The sequence below is a fragment of the Gymnoscopelus microlampas genome (genome assembly GCF_963454915.1).
Source record: "Gymnoscopelus microlampas genome assembly, chromosome: 21".
NCBI lineage: Eukaryota > Metazoa > Chordata > Actinopteri > Myctophiformes > Myctophidae > Gymnoscopelus > Gymnoscopelus microlampas.
The window spans coordinates 2,504,931-2,518,396 of NC_139958.1; the positions used below are offsets into that span (position 1 = coordinate 2,504,931).

Sequence of the window (13,466 nt, forward strand, 5' to 3'; positions counted from 1 at the left end):
AAGCTTGACCAATCACTTTGTTGACGTACGCACTTGACCAATCACTTTGTTGACATACGCACAAAGTCAGATATAGAGCGGCTAGCGCCGCTAAAAATAGTGCTTCTCAAGTCAACGTGTTGTTCGTAGCATGAGTTGTAGTGAACACAACAGTGGACAAACTGTAGCCCATAGTAGCCCGCTTTAAGGCGAGATCTAAGAGTGTCATAACTTTCTCTCTCTATGGGTCTGGCTCTGTCCAGTTCCACAGATGTCTTCCTCCTAGTCAGCCTCAAAACAACACCAGTCATCTGTGTTTGTGAGGGGAGGCATGCGTTAATCCGACAGACCTTTTCTCCGACTATGTGGCATCCGCGTGCGGTTAGGGTTAGGGTGCGGGTTTGGTTCGGGTTTACTGTTTAATGTCGGAGCACTGCGCTGTCGGAGGAATGCGCTGTCGGACTAACGTATTGCACCCGTTTGTGAGTGGTTTTAGATTTGTTTTGTGTGTTTTAGAGTTTCTAGTTTTAACATGGGTTAGTTTACAGCCTTTGGTATTGTAGGGGTGGGTGGCCTTTCTTTTGTTCTGTTATCCATTTGCTTATGTGTTAAGTTAGGTAAGAACTATGTAAGAACTATGTATTTCTTGTTTGAAATAGTTTGGTACGGGTACGCATAGGATTTTGTTTTGAGTATGATTTTATGCCAACAACCTACTCACTAGCATTGAACTAGCAAGGACAGAAAAAACTCACCGTTATCTGCATCCATGTTTTCTGAAGTCAAGTTGCCATCAATATCCTGTTGGACACATTCATGTTATTTCTTGTTTTTTTCAGATCGTACATAATATGCGTTATGAGTATAAACCTTTGACCACACCCCTCCCTCCAACCCCCTCACAATCACTCCGTACACATACACACAAGCACAAGGACTATTTATATAAATAACAAAACGATGAAGCTTGCACAAAAACGCCATCAATATTGGAATCTTTACCCATTTTCTTTTTTTACACTTGTAAACCTGTGATGTGACAATAAAGTTGATTCTGATACACTCATTAAGTCAGAGCCGGTCCACCCTATAGGCACACTACGCAGGTTGTGTAGGGCCCCGCCTACCCGCCGATCAAAGAGGCCCCCTCTCCGCCCCCTCCCTTCAGTAGAAAATAATGTGCATTACTGCGTTCACATCAGCGCAGGCTGCGCAGCACACTAAACCGAAATAAAGTAACAAAAAAAGTAACTTTATCCGCGGGAAATCCGAAAAACAATCGTGTGCGCGTGCATGTGTCCCGTATCCTGCATAGGGCCCCTGTGGAGTCTAAACCGGCACTGCATTAAGTATACTAATATGAATCTGGACAGACACAAACACAACTTCAGAAATGTAAAGCACATTTGCTTTGATTGATTGAATACTTAATTTAGAAGTTTGCAGGGAAAAAAGCACATGGAAGTACAGTTCAAAATACAAGGTCTACTAAATAGGATTGAAAAACCCCAATAAGCCCCTGGCTTGTTTCAATTGGGGTCCTCACGTACTCATAGAGACATTAAATGACAGACAGATATACATTACTATGGAGATCATCATATAAACAGTTAAGAAAAATAAAATAATATGTACAGTAAACAGTTGGGGGGGGGGGTTCTAGGTTATGACTTTGACAGGGGCCAGTTTAGAATTGCGGGCTCCTGAAGGTATTCTTTTAGGGCAGTTTTGAAAGAGAGTAGGGTTTTACACTCCTTCACTACTTTTGGTAGGGCATTCCACATTTTTGTTGCATATCAGGAGTATGAATTCAATCTCTTGTTTGTGCCAAATCTGGGTTGCGCGTGATCAGTGTTTCTCTGGTGTTGTGATTGTGGACTGCATTTACGTTTTTGAAGTACTTTGACAGCTACATGGGTATCTTAATGGTGTGGTGTATCTTGTAGACCAGGCCCATTTAAAGTTCCTGTACTCTGTCCTCAATCCTGAGCCATCCGACCCTAGCAAAGTGAGCAGGGGTTAGATGAGTTGTAGGTTTGAGGCCAAGAAGTAGCCTTGCCAGTTTGTTTAGGGATGTCTGGAGCCTTGTTTTTAAGGCCTTAGTGGTGTTGTGGTACCATGAGGTGCATGCATAGTCGAAGTGACCTTGTATCCTCATTCTTACAGACCCTTGTTGCCATTTTATCACGGAAAGGTTTGCCTCTAAAATGGAACCTATGTAGGTCATCATCATCACCCACTTTGATTGTGAAGCTGTCGGCCTTGCCGAGGTTAAAACTAGACCCAAAGAGAATGGATTCAGTTTTTCCCAGGTGTAATGATAGTTTGTCATCAGTGAGCCAGATGCGGATCGTATCGAGTTCAGAGCTGAGAGCTTTTTCAACCTGCAGCCTGTTCCTGTGAATCCTGTCCGAGACCAGCAGAGCAGAGTCATCCGCGAACAGGAACAGGTTGCAGTCACAAGCTGATGACATGTCGTTTACATATATCAACACCGGTAAAGGTCCCAGTATGCTTCCTTGTGGAATGCCACAGCTCACTGGGAGAGGGGGGGGGGGGCAGGGTTCCGTTCAACTCCAGCACCTTTTTTTTCTTTTTTTTTCTTTTTTTATTAATCTTTTGCAGATACAGGCTTTATGAAAAAAACATTCAAAGAACCTATCACTGATCTGCAGCTACTCAGTCAGGGGTATGTATAAACTGAATGTTTGATGATTTAATGTCCTTGAGCTTCATGGGATTACAGTCACATACTACTGAGGAGGTGTTTGTTCAGCCTCTTCTTAAAGGCATGAATACTACTTGATGTAGTATCTCTTGTTTGATGTGGTCGTTCAAATAGAGAAGGCATGTTTCCAACTTGCAAAGTTGGAAAGTCAAAATACACAGCTAGGAAAATGTGTTAAAGTACCTACCAGCTGTTTCAACATTTCACAGACAGCAGTATCGATTCCCTCCTCATGTATTGATAAAACACGACTTGTCACTTCAACACATTCTGAAATGAAAACAACCATGAAATGATCAAAGCAAAATCAGGGTATTTGGCCATTTGATCAATAACCAGACCTGCCCCTTGCGTTGATACAAACCTTTTTTACAGTCTGATACAAACGCAAAATGTAGTTCTTTTTTGAATAAAGAAAAATATAAACCTTGACATTGTGGTTAAAAACTAAATTTAACGTAAGTGAAAAGACGGTAGGCCAAAATCACAAATCTTCCATTACTTTTTTTTGTTCTCATATATTGTTTGTGGCTTTTATGCCTTTATTTTTTGACAGGACAGTAGGTTGACAGGAAATGGGGCATCCCAAATCTTCCATTACTAACACCAGGCTGTCACCTGACTACAGAAGCAGTGTGTAGTCACGTAGCACGTACATGGTAGCGCCGTAGCGGATGATTGAAAATGAGTATGCGGAAATATCTCAGCCGTGCCCAAAATCAACACAAACGGCCCCTCGGGATGCAGTTAATATGGAAACGAACGTCGGGGAGGTGGAGGTGGACGCTGTGTATGAATACGCGGACGCACCGGCTGTTAGCTCTCCCACTGAGGCAGCCTCAGTGTTTAGGGGAGCCTAAAAACACTGTACACTGTAGAGCTGTACATGTAGCAGCACCAGCATGTAGAGCAGCATGTCACAATGAATAAGCAAGTAGGCTACCAAGACTGTCTTTACATACTGTCTTGTGTTATGTCTAGACAGAGCAAAGATGTCACACAAGTTTGCTCATCAAATGTAAATATGAGAGCAGCTCACATCGGACACATCCTACCACTGAAAGAGCGACAGCTCGTGCGTTTTCCAATGTTGACATTGCTCTCAGAATGTATCTCTGCCCTGTCTCAGTAGCCATTTTGCAAACTGGAAATGATCATAAATAGACTGGGGACTGCACCTATGAAATGACCCTAACTTACACCATAACAAACCCTAGATTTAAAGGAATACTTCACCCAATAAATTACTTTATTTCTATTGTATAGTTTGCAAATCATTAAAACACTTCTGCGACATGCATGAGTGAAGAACGTGCATGGCTGTGTCTGTAGGGTTCAACCGGAGCTCATTCACATGCACGCGAGCGCTCATGCTCATCTTTCGAGCATGAGCCGGTTAAGCCGGGAGTGTTTAAAAAGTTTAATTACTTCTTCTATGGTGATATTTTGGATTGCGGCAGAAAACACTTTGTAGCCCTACATGAGTGATGTATTTTTATATCGTTTTGCTGTTCTCAGATCTCGGATTAATTCCATTCATGAAGTTTCATTTTTGGATTCTGGACTCACCGATAAGGAATGTTTCACAATCTAAAACTCTCAATATAACACATTGCTGTTACATAGTGACTCATTGTGGGCTTGTAGATCAGTTAAGTTTAGCTATTCGTGGGTTTAATTATTGATAATCATAAATAAATTGTAATCTTTTCTTTATTTAAGTATATTTCAGTCAGATAACTCACACATAGATTGAACCAATATTATAGAATGAGAATACAAGTGTGGATGTAATATTTTATCTTGGCGTTCAGGCTCTGCTACATATTTCTCCCTGCTCAGCACAATAAGACAACCATCATTAACCATTAAGAGCAGGGAGATAGATATACAATAACAACCCCCCATGGGGAACAGAACCAATAGCAGAGCCCACTGGTGGTGCTGGGGTGGTGGTGGGAGAAAACAACCGCATAACAACAAACCAGGAACACATAAAGCGGAAGGAACACATATTTAGGTGAGCTTAAATAACCCGCCGTCAGTATACGTACGGGTCTTGCATGACACTGTATACACCCACATAGTAATGAGCCTGAACTAACCAAGCTACGCATCATTTATGTCATGTTTTGTATTAATTAACAACTTGAAATAAGTAATATAAACAATAATAAATATGTCTGACTACATGTGTAGATTTACCTCCAAACGAAGGCCTATTTTTGGGCTCAGTGTCCCAGCATCTCTTCATGAGGTCGACCAGATCTTCTAATCCAGCTGCTTTCTGAACATCTATTTTGTGAAGATCGGGTCTGTCTCCCCTTGGAATCCTGAAGGCCACCAAGGAATGCTCCCTCCCTAAAATAAAGGAAACATATTTGTGTGTGTGTGTGTGTGTGTGTGTGTGTGTGTGTGTGTGTGTGTGTGTGTGTGTGTGTGTGTGTGTGTGTGTGTGTGTGTGTGTGTGTGTGTGTGTGTGTGTGTACAATTTACCTGGATAGGGACTCTCTCCAGTAAGAATTGTCCAGAGAAGTATACCGTAGCTTTATAAAAAGGGGAAAGCGTTAGAAAAAGGTTTTCACACAATAACATGTATTTGATGACTCTGTATCAACAGCATTCCGTCTAGAGTTCACCTCAATCACCTGTAAACATCATAGGAGCGAACACGGCGGTATGTATCTCCAAAAGCCTCAGGGGGGGTGAAGGCTAGGGTGCCTCCTTTGTTTTCGTGGTTGGTCGACAAAACACTGTTGGACACCGTAGACAAGCCAAAATCTGCTATCTATTGAAAGAAAGAGGATGAAAGTACATTTTAGACATTTATGCTTTTATCTAGGAAAATATTTATGAACAGCTTCCACCAGGCTACCATCAGGCTGTTGAATAAGACCTGATCACCTCTATCAACTGGAACACTTTACTTCAAACTGACCATTTTCCTCCCTTCATGTTCATATGTTCCTCTGTGCAGACTTTACTTTCCCTGTGGATCTGCCTTGTGAATTTATTAGACCTTATGTCTAATGTACAGTACCTGCTGCTATGTGGACCTACCAATATGCTACCACTTTCACACCGTATGTTTAACCTCATGCACACACTGTATCTGCTGGTCTGATGCTGTGTGTATCAGAGAATACGAGCGGAGTAGAGTGGGAAATTTTGAATTGAACGTGGAGCTCGTTTTAAAATGGGTCAGAGCGGCTTTGGAGTGAGGACCGTCCTCTACTCCGATGCCGCTCAGTGCGAGGACTGTCCTCCGCTCCGATGCCGCTCAGTGCGAGGACTGTCCTCCGCTCCAATGCCGCTCAGTGCGAGGACTGTCCTCCGCTCCGATGCCGCTCAGTGCGAGGACTGTCCTCCGCTCCAATGCCGCTCAGTGCGAGGACTGTCCTCCGCTCCGATGCCGCTCAGTGCGAGGACTGTCCTCCGCTCCAATGCCGCTCAGTGCGAGGACCGTCCTCCGCTCCAATGCCGCTCAGTGCGAGGACTGTCCTCCGCTCCGATGCCGCTCAGTGCGAGGACCATCCGCGCCAATCAACACGTTTGACCATGTAGACCGGTCCACAATGCACCTGTGCTTTGTATACACCACTATTGTGCTTAAAGGGGCTACACCATGAATGTAAAAAATATATATTATATATAAATATTGCCCCCTAATACGTATTAAACAGGTTGTAAGCCTAAAAAAACATTGTTGTGTCTGTCAAAACAACTGACAGACACAACATACATATGTACTATTCATGTGAAAGAAACAGAAGATGGTGACGATGAGATGGAATGTGGTGATAGTATTACAGTCAGCAAAGATTGTTTTTGGAATCTGAAAAGACACATCGCTAGGACATGGGTTTGGTGCGCCTTTGTAATGTATTAAAATGGTAAAATGTACTATTTGTAATCATTTTTTGATTGTATTTCATTCATTCTGTTGAATTTTAAAAACAAAATGACCCAAAATAATTTTGCGACCCCAACTTTGGGAACCCCTGCGGTAGGAAACATGACGACATACTTCGCCAACATACCCTGTGGAAATCCAAAGGTTATTAGCCATTTAGAAATTGGTCATTTGCAAGGTCAGCTTATACTGTAGGTAGGCTAGACCTAATAAGCATGCATTTGTTTCATAGATAAAGAGGCGCAGCAGCAACAAAGAGAGAAACAGAGTGAGCAACTGTAAAATTCCTTCACTGGGAGAAAAGGGAGCTGGATGATTTTTTTTATGATTTACATGGACTACGAACTACTTAAGTAAAGGAGAACGTAAGGAATGTGACACTTATATATGCATGGATATATACTGTACCTTGGAATTTAAGTTGGCATCCAGTAGTATATTGGCTGGTTTCAGGTCCATGTGTACTATGTCTTTCTTACTGTGGAGGAAGTCCATGGCCTGGGCCACCTGGTGGGCCAGACGGAACGCCAGGGGCCAGGGTGGAGGCTTAGATAGGGTCTGCAGAAAGGACTGCAGAGAGCCTCGCTCCATCAGTTCCATTATTATACCATGTCTCTTTTTAGAGCCCAGGCCAGGGGGACAGCCCCGGTACATCCCATAGACCCTGGGTACATACTGGTGGTCGGCAGCTTCCATGTAATCAGCCTCTCGACACAGGGCAGCATACAAGGTGCTGCAGTATGACAGGGGCCAGGTTAGGAGGAAAGAGACAGGGTACAATCAGTTACATAAAACTGGTCAGGCCAGAACATCTTTTTGCTTCTACAGATCTTCTAGATTTTGGCCAAACCTCACAAAAAAAATCCATATTCTCTCTGTAGTCATGTGATCAAGATTTTTCAGATTCCATTCCAATTGGCTACAGGTGTTTTTTTTTCAGTTTTTTGGATGGGCCATGAATCATGAACACAGCGTCCAATCTGCCCCAAATTTGAATAACCCATTGAGGGGGCCAAATAGCTTTTGGCTGCCAAAAGCTATTTCAGCTACACCGATAGGGGCTGCACAAATTGAATAAATGTCACTGTTTGTTGCCAACAGGGGCGGCCATAGCTGTATGGTTAGTGAGCCCGCCTAGGGAGCCAGAGGCCCTGGTTGCCCCAGGTTCGATTCCAGGCCAGGTAGGTCAGCATATGTGTCAATGAAATGAAATTTGTCCCTGAGCAAGACTCTTGACCCCTAATTGCTCACAGGTTCTCATTGGAAACAAGACCGCAAGGACTTTCATGAACGACCTGTTAAAAGGAATTATCCTTATCCTTATCCTACCATGTCAGTCACGTGACAATGCCTTATATTTCTTACAAAAAATGCCATATGTCATGAATGCAACATCTAACCACTTTGAATTCTGCGGCGCTTCCTGGTGTACTGACGGTTGCACCCTATAACTGACACAGCCATGGGTAGGCAACCCGGCCTGGTGGAGATCTGTGCTCTAAAAAGCCCACTTTTATTTATATTTTTGTTCATTGTCATCATACCCATCATCACCATCAAGCAGCTTAATGACCACTTTGATGTCCAAGTCCTTGTGTGTGGCCTTATAGACCAGCTCCAAAGCCCCCTTTACTCAGGTATTCCCAGTTCTGCAGGCGTTCATCACCAAATGTCTCTCTGCCACGATGTGCCATCTGTCACCATGAAAGATTCAAATCTAGATGGAAATAATTATAGGAAAATGTATAAGACAATGTTGCATTCTATCATTCAAATACAGTACATTTATGCTGGGTTTCAACTAGCATGTCTCCGCACCGCACCGCACCGCACCGCACCACACTGCACCACACAATTTATAATTTATAATTTAGGCATTTAGCAGACGCTCTTAATTCAGAGCGACTTACAGTAAAGCAAGGACAACACAAGATAATACATCAAATGCAAAGAAATTGAATCTAATAATAAAGTGATGCATAAGTAAACCAATAATTTAATAACAACTACAAAACCAAGAACCTATCATCATTCTGTACATTGAAACTATACACACTATAGGATACCAGGTCAACAATGACCTGGTATCTGTCTACATAATAAAGCCCCTTTTCCACTGGCACCGCACCGCGCCACGCCACGCCACGCCACGCCACGCCACGCCACGCCACGCCACGCCACGCCACGCCACGCCACGCCACGCCACGCCACGCCACGCCACGCCACGCCACGCCACGCCACAGCACGCCACGCCACGCCACGCCACGCCACGCCACGCCACAGCACGCCACGCCACGCCACGCCACGCCACGCCACGCCACGCCACGCCACGCCACGCCTAGATCAAGTGCTATGGGCTATAAAGTGGAGTCTAAAGAGGTGAGTCTTCAGATTACGGCAGAACATTGGGAGTGAGTCTGCAGTTCTAACTGCAATGGAGGAGTTCATTCCATATAGTTTGGGAGCCAGAAGGGAGAAGAGTCTGGGACGTGTGGAGCGTTGTCCCGGATGTAGCCTCGATCTCCAAGCTTTTATTGTTTAGTTTTGCTAAAAAATAAAAGCCTGGACCAGCGCGTCGGTGTACCCACTACCCGGTATAGGAAGTGTTTCATTTCCCCAACCAACCAGAGTGCAGTGGGCGTCGCTCGTAATGTTGTGTTGACGGGGCGGGGGCTGACGGACAGATCGGTGAATCAATAGGATCTAATATTATAATAAATATGTCTTCAAGTTCAAGTTTATTATGTCCCAAACTGGGCAATTTGTGTTACAGCAGATAGTAAGAAACTCCAACAAGACACACATAGACATAGACATACAATCACAAGATCCAGACAATAATAGCTACTCATAGCTACCTCCTCCTGCTGCTATTATTGATGGCACGAATAGAAGTAGGTACAAATGAGAATTTGTACCTGTTTTTAGCTGCAGGGGTCTTTAACCTTTGGCCGGAAGGCAAGAATTTATATACAGAATATAGAATATAGTCTTTTAAATTAGATTAAAGGACAACTTTGGTTTTTTACAACCAATGTTTATGTTTTAGATTGTAATTAAAGTAAATAAAAGATGAGTGTTAAAAATTTTAAATTTACTGCTTTCTATAGTTTTAGCAATTTTCACAATCCTTTTTACTGTGTTTTCACAGTGGGCGGGGGCATTCTGTCCGGTGGCTAAATATGCATTTTTTTAACACATTAACCCGGCGTTTTCTTTATTATTATTTACAGTAGCTCTTCTAGCCCCCAATAACTCACATCTGGCCATCTCAGACAGCCGGACCTTTTTTATTGTGTAAAAAAGGCATATTTAGCCACCGGACAGAATGCCCCCGCCCACTGTAAAAAATATCGCAAAAAATGCTAAAACTATAGAAAGCAGTAAATGAAAAAAAAATTACACTCATCATTTATTTACTTTAATTACAAGCTAAAATATAAACCTTGGTTGTAAAAAACCAAAGTTGTCCTTTAAATTAGAATCAACTTGCTGACCTTTATCAAGGACAGTGGCTTAAAGCAGTGGTTCTCAACCAGTGGTCCGGGGACCACCAGTGGTCCTTGAGGGGGTTCCAGGTGGTCCCCAGCTAAATGAAGAGCATTGGCAACCAAATGGACCCTTATTAGATCTTTAACTCTTGAGTGTAAAATGAAACCAAATGGACCCTTATTAGATCTTTAACTCTTGAGAGCGTAAAATGAAACCAAATGGACCCGTAAGGGTTAAATTAACATCTAACATCTGCATTACTTAATTAAAGAATTGTTATTTTGCCTGTTATCTCTGCTATGGAACCAACAATACAGCATGGATGGAATTGTGGACAAAATCATATCCAACAACAATAACATATTCTACGTTTTGGGTCTGAGAGTCTAAATCTCATCAAACGGTGGTTCTGTGGCTCAAATGCTGAATAAATAATGGACCTTGATATGAAACGGGTTGAAAACTGTCCTAAAGGGCCAGGCCCTACTAACTACAGTATCATTTGAAGCAGGCATTTCATCATCAAACTCTCTCATCCTCTCATTAAAAGCAGGTATTGGAGGATTAAATACAAACTGTGTATTCATAAAACAATAATAAAAAATAAACGTTTTGATACGTGCCCTATAAAATATGTAATAATGTTGTGTGGTTTAAAGAATATGAAATGCAACGGTGTCAAATAATTACTTTTGATGCCCAAGTATACATGTAACCACTGATATATCATAACTGGTGAGTTTGCTGACTAACTAACAGTGTGGTTATTCTGTTAAACAGTCTACTGAGGACTCCAGATCTGCAGACTAAGCAGTACCACACAGACACAGCATACATTAGATCCATGTTCCTGTTTTCATCATTTAGTTTATTTATTACTGGTTATTGATATTGGTGGCCGATTGTTTGGTAACACTTTACTTAAAGGTCGGGTCTATAATGTATTATAATGTACTTTTAAGGCCTTATAACACTGGTAAATGTTTATAATAACTACGTTGTATTATAAGAGCTGGTCACAATGCATAACTACCTTAACTTGGTCAGTTTATGAAGTGTCTTTGTTATAAGTTCTTGTGCATAATTATAGACATTTATAGAGTGTGCAAATGGAACGAAATGGACCTTTAAAGGGATATTTCACTTTCAAAAATACTTTTGGTCATTTTATCGTCTACTCTGGCTTTTGTGACCCCCCCAGACCGTTTTTAAGTTGCTTAATTCTGTAACTTTTTTCATTTATTTTTAATATATATGTTTTGAAAATGAAAAAAATTAAATACAATAGAAAAATTAAATGAAAAAAGTTATCGAAAAAACACGGGCCCCTCACGTATTAGGAGGGCAGGGTGAGTCACCAGAACCAAGGACAGGTGTTTTTGATGAATCGAACATGTTAAAAATGGAGTTTGAAGTTATAATGGGTTTGTAGAGGAAGGGGCGTGTCCATTTGGTTCCATTTGTACCCTCTCAGAGTTACAGACCTGTAAAGGTCCATTTGGTTCCATTTGGACCCTCTCAGAGTTACAGACCTGTAAGGGTCCATTTGGTTCCATTTGTACACTCTCAGAGTCACAGACCTGTAAGGGTCCATTTGGTTCCATTTGAACACTCTCAGAGTTACAGACCTGTAAGGGTCCATTTGGTTCCCAACCATATCAATTATTTATCATGATCTAATCTTATAATAAAGATGTAATTTAAATCAGATTGAATTAGACCTAGACTTGCTGACCTTTATCAAGGACAGTGGCTTAAAGCAGTGGCTCTCAACCAGTAGTCCGGGGACCACCAGTGGTCCTTGAGGGGGTTCCAGGTGGTCCCCAGCTAAATAATACGGAGTTGGTCACTAAATGTTCTTTAACTCTTCAGAGCTTAAAATGAAACCAAATGGACCCTTACAGGTCCATTTGGTTTCATTTTAAGCTCTCAAGAGTTAAACCATTGTTAAACATCTGTATTACTTCATTAATTAAAGAAAATTAAAGAATCAACGTTTTGTCATCTCTCCTATGATACCAACATCAATACAGCATGCTGGAATTGTGGACAAAATCATATCCAACAATAACAAAATATTCTACATTTTGGGTCTGAGAGTCTAAATCTCATCAGGTGGTTCTGTGGCTTAAAGAATAAATAATGGCCCTTGATATGACAAGGGTTGAAAACCACTCTCTTAAAGGGCCAGACCCTACTAACTACTGTAGTTACTACAGTACCATTTGAAGCAGGTATTTCATCATCAAACTCTCGCATCCTCTCATTGTGGACATGGATGGAAAGACATTGAAACTCACTGATGACAATAAGGAATAACATGTTAATTTTAACATTTTAATAAACATGTTATTGACATGTTATGAACCACAAGGAAGCTGATCAAAATAAAAATAAAATGCCACAACTTTGCCCCACCAACCTGATATCTGGTGGACCATATATATATATATATATATATATATATATATATATATATATATATATATATATATATATATAGATAGATAGATAGATAGATAGATAGAGAGAGAGAGAGAGAGAGAGAGAGAGAGAGAGAGATAGAGATAGAGATAGAGATAGAGATAGAGATAGAGATAGAGATAGAGATAGAGAGAGAGAGAGAGAGAGAGAGAGAGAGAGAGAGAAAATAGAATAAACATACAAAAGCATGCCAAAGCAAAAACAAAAGTGTAGGCTACTCACAGTATCTGGTGTGTTGGTCAGTGTGGTGAAACAAACGCACCCTCTCCCCTGTCACTTTGCACTTCTTTCAACAACATGCAGGTTGGTCAAACTCAACAGCCTTTTGCATCCTAAACGACAACCTTTCAAAGCTTCCAAAACGAGGCCAAACAAAGTGAAAAGAAGCTGGAACTCTCTACAGTTCGATGGTAAAATTAACTATCCTTTTTAGAGTCGACCATGAAGTGACGCTTCCTCATTTCAACGTTTACTTCCTCCTTGAGTTGTGAGTGGCCCCGACTTCCCTTAATTAATCTTAAAACGCTGAAATGGGCCAAACGCAACACGCCCTCCTCTCGCCACAACAGGGAAGGGCGCAGGCAGGGACAGTAAATTACGGACACCAATTAATTGATAACAGGGCCGGCTTAACGCCTAATATATAATATTATACCATTATCCTTCTCAATTATTCAGACTGACACCTGTTTTTGCGTGACATTGGTCTGAATTGATGTTATTTCATTCTTTTTTTTAAACAACTTTGTTATACTATCAATATTCATAAGCAAGATATGATTTGTTTAAAAAAGGACAGAACAGGGGAATTTTCTCAACCACTTAAGCAATAATGTACTTCAACATTCAAGGCACATTCTGAGCATGTAG

General features: G+C 41.6%; 1 protein-coding gene across 1 annotated transcript in view; it reads right to left on the bottom strand.

Moving 5' to 3' along the window:
• Window positions 1-13,466, bottom strand: part of LOC311037333 (uncharacterized protein) — a gene marked incomplete at both ends in the record, with an annotated part of 559,758 nt that overhangs the window by 3,011 nt on the left and 543,281 nt on the right. The gene's annotated exons all lie outside the window — the stretch shown is intronic.